Raw genomic sequence first — 8984 nt, forward strand, 5'->3', positions numbered from 1 at the left:
CAACTCCCCAGGCGTGTTGCCTCCCATGAGGCTCAGCCAATCAATCTGAAAATAAAAGTAATGCTATATTATGCTGCACAGCAATAACTAACAGCAATATCTGAACCAAGAAAAATAAAACTGTGTGCATAATTATATAAAATAATATGGAAAACACAGGGTTGTTTTGGTGTTTGGTTTGTTGTGCTGTGCTTAGCCCACTACACCACTCCACCTCACCAAAGACCACACACAGCTGGAGTTACAACAATGCATATGACACCGTGTTCCAAGTGCAAACTCTTACAACCTTGAAGTACTAACCACTCTCTTTTTGTAGGCTGGATCCTTCAACATGGTGCACAAATCTTCCAGTTCCGTTGGTGTGTTACAGGGCTTTTCGAGAATTGCTCGTCCTTTGGGTGGTTCAGAACACACGTTAGTCTTTAGAAGGCGTTCAATGTTTTGGAGTCTCTCATCGACTTGATTGAGACGAAGGAGTACAGCCCGCTCAAACTTTGATGATGCTGGATACCATACACATTAAATCTCATAGACAACACATAAAATTACTCTGTTTATGTAATGAATGCTTACTACTGTTACAAACAGAAGTATTTTTTCCATTTGGTGTATACTTACCTTGACTTGCCACTGATGTCCTATCTGTGTTGTGGTCTTCAGATGGAGTGCTTATGCAAAACTCCACTTTAAAAAAAAATATATATAGTAATAATAATTAAATGATAAATTACACCAGTACATTTTAATTATGAAGGCTTAATAGATTACCATCACAGTTTTGTTGGGTTGTGACCAATGGCTGGTTGTCAGTTGTGCTATAAATTAGATTTCCTGATAAACCCAAGGCATCATTTAGAAAATACACATGCAAATGCACATGCAAAGTTACACATGACCCATTGGAAAACTATGCCGAGAGCTGTTTTTTATGCTTACCATGTGCATGACTCTCAACCACTGCCTTCAACCTGTTGCTTATGGCAGGACTCCTCAAGGAGAAGCCTATTTTAAGCAATGCCAAAACATTAATGAAAAATAATAACAGTACTGCTGATTGTGTAGGCTTCATTATATGTTAAATTAGGCTCAGCCAATCGATCTGAAAATAAATGTAATGCTATATTATGCTGCACAGCAATAACTAACAGCAATATCTGAACCAAGAAAAATAAAACCGTGTGCATAACTATATAAAATAATATGGAAAACACAGGGTTGCTTTGCTTTGCTTAGCCCACTACACCACTCTACCTCCCCAAAGACCACACACAGCTGGAGTTACAACAATGCATATGACACTGTGTTCCAAGTGCAAACTCTTACAACCTTGAAGTACTAACCACTCTCTTTTTGTAGGCTGGATCCTTCAACATGGTGCACAAATCTTCCAGTTCCGTTGGTGTGTTACAGGGCTTTTCGAGAATTTCTCGTCCTTCGGGTGGTTCAGAACACATGTTAGTCCTTAGAAGGCGTTCAATGTTTTGGAGTCTCTCATCGACTTGATTGAGACGAAGGAGTACAGCCCGCTCAAACTTTGATGACTGGATACCATACACTCCATTAAGTCTCATAGACAACACATGCAATTACTCTGTTTATGTAATAAATGCCATACTGTTACAAACAGAAGTTTTTTTTTCCAATTTGGTGTATACTTACCTTGACTTGCCACTGATGTCCTCTCTGTGTTGTGGTCTTCAGATGGAGTGCTTATGCAAAACTCCACTTAAAAAAAAAATATATAGTAATAATAATTAAATGATAAATTACACCAGTACATTTTAATTATGAAGGCTTAATAGATTACCATCACAGTTTTGTTGGGTTGTGACCAATGGCTGGTTGTCAGTTGTGCTATAAATTAGATTTCCTGATAAACCCAAGGCATCATTTAGAAAATACATATGCAAATGTACATGCAAGTTACACATGACCCATTGGAAGACTATGCCAAGAGCTGTTTTTTATGCTTACCATGGCCATGACTCTCTACCACTGCCTTCAACCTGTTGCTGATGTTTATGGCAGGACTCCTCAAGGAGAAGCCTATTTTAAGCAATGCAAAAACATTAATGAAAAATAATAACAGTTACAGTACTGCTGATTGTGTAGGCTTCATTATATGTTAAATTACTTTTACCATTCTGTAGGGAAAAGAGATTCTTATTATTTCTCTAATTATTCTTATTATTATATGTCTTTTTGAATATCTGGTTTCCAGGTAGACCTGAGGTATCATACAAATCATTTAGCAATATTCAAGTTAGGCTAATTATCAATAATCAGCCCACTGACATTTGTACATTTGGTAGACATTTTTATCTGTTTATCCAGGTGGATGCACACTGGTGGTGGTTGAGGAGATTCCCCCTTTCTACGTAAAGCGCTTTGAGTGCCCAGAAAAGTGCTATATAAAATGTAAGAAATTATTATTACCATATTGTCCCGAATATAAGACAATATTTTTTTCTTGGAAATACATCTGAAAAAACGCTGTCGTCTTATATTCAGGGTCTAGACTTTGACATGTCAATAATACACCCACAACAATAGGTGGCGCCAAATACGCATTAAATGAGTGTGCCATGAAATACATAATGTAATGCGTGTTGTAAAGATCGTCAGTAAAAACTAAAGAAAAACAAAACCTTACAGCTGCATGAGTCGTGACTGTCACTGTAGGGATTTCTTAATATGAACAGACACTGATATCAGCATTCACAAGGTTTGCTAAATCACCCAGCACATGAATCCCATATTCTTGGTTGATTTCCTGTCAGTATGGTAAACTCATCTACTCATGAGATCGAAACTAATTCGATCAGGAACAACAATAGGTGGAGCCAAATACGCATAAAACGAGTGTGCCATGAAATACGTAATGTAATGCGTGTTGTAAAGATCGTCAGTAAAAACTAAAGAAAAAGAAAACCTTACAGCTGCATGAGTCGTGACTGTCACGTTAGCCTGATGGGACCAAACCGCCTTTGTGATTTTAAAACGTAAGACAGTATTTGAAGACTGCAGTAAGATTTAACTTCTACTGTTAATAAGATTTTGGTAGGCTACTATTAGATGGATAGCCTAAATGTCCTAATTCAGATGGGCTACCCGTTTTTTTTTTTTTAAATGGTATATCAAAAAGTGTATATTTTTTAAATGTGATTGTTGGTACATTTTACCAGTTTTTACCATACTTTCAAAACAAAAATTAAAATAGAAAAAATATGCAATATGAAAATAATTGAAGACAAAATGTGTTTTACTGAGAAAAAACAAGATTTGGTTTTTAAAAAGCCTTTTTCCAAAAGGTACATCTGGAAAAAGGGGGGGTCGTCTTATAATCAGGGTCGTCTTATATTCAGGCCAATACGGTATGTTACAACACACCTGACAGGAAGTTTCTAGCACTCTAAAAGACCTTGATCAGCTGGTTCAGGTGTTTCTAATTAAGTGGACACCACTTATTTAAAGCAATAGTTTACTCAAAGATGAATGTCATTTACTCACGTTTGTGTCGTCCCAAACCTGTATGACTTCCTTTCTTCTATGGAACACAAAAGATGTTTTTTTTTTAAAGTTAATTGTTTTCTTCATACACAAAGTAAATGGAGTCCAGAGTTTTTTTTTTTACCAAAATGACTTCCATTTTATGGACAAAAACAGTTGAAACATTCTTCAAAATATCTCAAGAAATAAAAGTACATCTTTTGTTATATTTATGAGTCTACGTTTCCTGTGCAGTCCACAGAAGAGCCCAGGTCGGAGAGGAGTCCTATTAAAGACATTACGGTTCAAATATTTGACTTGGTGAGCAAGCACAATGGTAACAGCACCATCATCAAAGCCATCACCGGCGTACGAGTTCACCAGACACCAAGCCCCAAAATTGGTAAGCAGCTCTCCATCACACTGGACATTGGGTCCATCTTTGCTAAAAAGTAGTCGAAAATCAAAGTATTAAGGTTTCCACAGTCAGGGCCAGTCGTATTAAAATGTATGTCCTTGGTCTGTCTTGCCTGAGCAATGTTTTACTGTCAAAAGAAGCTTTAAGTCATTGAAGCCATGGAATGTTACATCAACTCTGCCAGTTGGATGGAACTTCAATTAGACATCAGGGCCCTCTTTATGCATGCTGTTCATCAAAAATGGCATCCTATGTTTCTGCCAAGCTGCTTAGTCTCTTAACTTAAGAAACCTTTAAACCGTGTGCGCCAGCCTCTGTAGATTGGGCCAGGGGTCAAACAGTGTATGTCTTGTCCAAAATAGGAAAATGTTGCTGTTAAACTCATGTGTGGATTATTTTTTCCTACACCACTTCTGTTTTCAAACTCCAAGGTTTTCCCATATCCAAATGTTGATTTCTTTTTTTGCCATTACTGTATTGTCCCGAATATAAGACGATGTTTTTTTCTTGGAAATACATCTGAAAAAACGCGGTCGTCTTATATTCAGGGTCTAGACTTTGACATGTCAATAATACACCCACAACACTAGGTGGCGCCAAAACCGCATAAAACGAGTGTGCCATGAAATACGTAATGTAATGCGTGTTGTAAAGATCGTGAGTAAAAACAAAAGAAAAAGAAAAGCTTACATCTGCATGAGTCGTGACTGTCACGTTAGCCTGATGGGACCAAACTCCCTTTGTACCCAGATTTGAAGACTACAGTAAGATTTAACTTCTACTGTTAATAAGATTTTGGTAGGCTACTATTAGATGGATAGCCTAAATGTCCTAATTCAGATGGGCTACCTGTTTTTTTTTTTTTTAATGGTATATCAAAAAGTGTATATTTTTTAAATGTGATTGTTGGTACATTTGACCAGTTTTTACCATACTTTCAAAACAAAAATTAAAATAAAAAAAATATGCAATATGAAAATAATTGAAGACAAAATGTGTTTTACTGAGAAAAAACAAGATTTGGTTTTTAAAAAGCCTTTTTCCTAAAGGTACATCTGGAAAAAGGGGGGTCGTCTTATAATCAGGGTCTTCTTATATTCGGGCCAATACGGTATTATCTAAAGCAACTGCATTCGCCAATAACACGTATTGGGAATTCTTGTGTTTACTAAATCATACTCAAGACCTTTGGCATTGGCCATGCCATGCTCTACAAGCTGAGCTACAAGAATGTACTAGAATGTTCTTCCTTTAGCTTCAAGGTATTATTTCCCAATTTATAATTAAAAGAGTGACTTGTCTCATTTGACTCCACTGTCTTGAGAGCTGCAAAATATGTTGCAGATGGAATAACTAGAAAAGTTTTTGAAGAAGCATGATGGCAAATCTCCACTACGTTTTTATCAGTCCTCTGCTGGGAACCTAGACAATGTAACCTGCCTAATATAACTTCTAATACTACTTAAAGGTTTGAAGGAAGAAAGGCTGTTAGAAACCAATCAGTTCTTGTGAGACTAAACCGTGAACAGTCAGAGCCACTTCAGTCAGTTCTTTTGACATTAAACTGAAGTAGGCAAACAGCGACTATTGTCACGCTTCTCGTTTTAGTTTGTGCTAAACACCTCAGCTCAAAGCCTAGCGCCATGTGTGAGGCAGCAGTCAGTCCATCAGCCACCGAGACCGTGGATGTCTAATGGCCAGAGAGACTGAAGATATTCTTCCTGGTAATGAAGAATTGATCTGTGAATATCACCACCACACCATTCTTTCATTATCTCGTTTTTACTATAAGAGAGCAGCCAACTGCTGTTTCTGAAGCCGTGTCGACTCCCTGGTGTTAGAGGCAAATTCTGTTGATACATTTTCATTGAGATGTTTGGATTTTTGGTCTAGGAAGATTGAGATACAGGTGAAGCCACTGATTCATTAAAAATACAAAATAGGCAGCAGGATAAACCATATTTTCTATTTATTTCAATCAATCAATAAAGATACCCAGTGCAAAAGTGTCAATGGTGTTCCCCATTGTAAATTGTGAGGTTTTGCTAATAACAATCCCACACATGCTAGCATAACAAAACCTACGGTATTTACTAGTTGCCATGTCAACACTATAAAGTTAAAAAAGTGTTCGCTTAACATTTAACCATAGCAAAAGCAAATTTCTGGCTGAAGTATATTTTTTATCTGATTTCAATTCCAGGAGCACAGATGGGGAACGTTGTGACAATGTGCCCCACTATTATTAAACTATGCTATTCTATGACATTAGCCATGCAGATTAATTAATTTAATGCATTTTATTGACAAACCATGAAAAACAGGAGAATAAAGACTGAGAGTAAATGTTCAGAATGCAATTGTCTGCAATTGCTTTGGCAATACAAATGTATAATTTTTGTCATGCCAATAAAGCACTCTTAAATTGAAATTGAAAAAAAAAAAATGTTCAGAATTGATTATTTCAAGAAATGTAAAGCATTTGTTATTCTCCTGTTCTGTGAGAGCTGTGTGTGTTGTGTTCACAATTAGTCACGTAGTCAAGTCAAGCTTCAAAACCTTTACAGATCTTTTGTTTTGAAACAGGGGTTTGGAGGTTGTATCAAAGTCATGTGATTTCAGCAAACAAGGCTTTGTTATGCCACACTGCTGCCACTAGGGGATGTTGATCTCAAAGTGAACTGATGAACCAGTGTCTACTGTAGTTTTAACTGATCTCAGGTCTATCCATGATCAGTGCTCACCTCAGGATGCCTAGTTAACCACCGGATGTGAAATCTCACCATATTGTACTTTAAAACAAACATGACAAGGCCAGATTGTGGGTTTGGCAGAAAAAGAAACTGATAATTTGCCATTTGAAATATATTTAGAAATGAGTGGAGTAATGAGTCCATTTTGAGAACTTGGAAAACGTCTCAGGTTACTTGTGTAACCATGGTTCCCTGAGTAGGGAACGAGACACTGCTGTGATTTGTGTATGGTTTGTGATCAGCAGCTGACATGCCACAATAACATCTCATCAATGCTGCGACACACGCACTCCAAACACCTTCATGTAGCTGACGGTTGTCAAAATCTGGTGTACTGTACATAGACCAGGTGTGTATAAAATCATCTTGGCCTATCAGTGCCAAAAGTGAAGAGAAAACAACAGCAACAAGACATCAAAGCCTAAAAACTTTATATGTTATATAAATGTCATGAGTTACACAGTGTACAGTTTATTAAGTCACTTTAATTTTATTTTCAGCAAGGCAAAAGGATATTGATGAAGCTCTAGTGAACATAATAAAAGATTCACAGCCATTGTCAGTGGCCTTTGTTTTATGTGAAGGACATGGTTTCTGCCAGATACAAAGTGACAAAAGAGAATGTGGTGGAGGAGATGAAAAGAGCCAACTTTGACATGTGGACATCCATGAATATGAACGCATACCTTGCAGTATCTTGCCAAACATCAATGAATCCAAGTTGTCAAAGTCAAAGTCTGCTTTATTGTCAATTCTGCCACATGTACAGCACATACATACACAAGAACTGATTGGTTACACATACATACAGCACATTTCATACATTAAACTTAACTTCATAAAAAGTTAAACTAACATAGCTGAGCACATTAAAACATAGATTGTTTGCTGGAGTCATGGGGAATAAGAGAAAGTCACGTGCCTCAAATATGACATTGAGAGCAAACATTCGTTTTCAAATCATTTTGAAGCAAAAACTCTAGGCTTACAAACCTTACATAAATTTGTTTAAAAAAAATTGTTAAGCACTGTATTTGAATATACCCTGATAGCACACGTACATCTCGGAGATGTCTATTTGACGTCTGCATTTACATCTGCAAGACGTATTTTTTAGAGTAGGAACACGCGTCCACTTTGATCACATGTCATTTCTTTATCCTGTAAAAGGCGACTATGAAGCGTCTGACATTTATATTCAGAATTACACGCTGTATCCCTTTACAGTTCCTACTCTCATAAAATACGTGCACTACATGTTGACTTTTAAACCTCATTTAAAAACCTTATTTATACCTTTTAAATATCAACAACAGATATTTCAGCACAATGAATGTTTTTGCGCGGAGTATTAACTTAATTGTCTCGTCTCTACTGCGTCCACGCGCCGGCGCTCATTCAGTAAAGATTTACTATCAAAACGGACTTTTTTGCAAAAGTGGAAGTGTTCGCGTGAATTTGTTACATTTACAGACAAGGATATGACCGTAAACTGAAAGTTTTTGCGCTGAGGACGAACATGCATCTGTCAAAGCGTCTGACAGGGCAAGCCATTACGCTAATGCATTAGTGCGCTATTCAGTGCTGTAATTTGACGTGCAACGTGGGCAGACCAGACTAATCGATAATGAGAATCGTTGTCGATTATTTTCATTATCGATAATAATCGATTTTATCGATTAGTTGTTGCAGCCCTAGACTATATGATGCTTTAGAGGGCTATAAAGACCCAATTTCTAATAAGTAGAAACAACCAATGGTCAGTTCTTATATGGGACATCCCATACTATATGCACACCTAATATCAAACCATTTTACTGCAGCATTTTTGAGATATGGGACATTTTTCTACTTCAAAGGCCTATAAAGGCCCCATTACCCAATAGTCAGCTCTTATATGGGACGTTCCATACTATATGTAGTCCTCCTATAAAACCATTTTACTGCAGCGTTTTCGAGATATGACACATTATTACACTTTAGAGGGCTATTAAGACCCCATTTCTAATAAGTAAACTAATGGTTAATTCTTATACGGGACGTCCTATACTATATGCACACCTCATATCAAACCATTTTACGGCAGCATTTTTGACATTTTTGAGTTTAGAGAGCTATAAAGATTCCATTTCTAATAAATAGAAAAAACCAATGGTCAGTTCCTACAGTTCCTACAATGCTTGGTTGTTTCAACTCAACTTTGGGTCAAATATGGACTAACCCAACTTTTGGGTTAAAAATTTTATGTATAAATTTAACCCAAGGGTTGGGTTAGTCCATATCTGACCCAAAGTTGGGTTGAAACAACCCAGCATTTTTTA

Source organism: Sinocyclocheilus rhinocerous, unplaced genomic scaffold, assembly GCF_001515625.1.
Source record: "Sinocyclocheilus rhinocerous isolate Xijiao unplaced genomic scaffold, SAMN03320098_v1.1 scaffold1539, whole genome shotgun sequence".
Classification (NCBI taxonomy): domain Eukaryota; kingdom Metazoa; phylum Chordata; class Actinopteri; order Cypriniformes; family Cyprinidae; genus Sinocyclocheilus; species Sinocyclocheilus rhinocerous.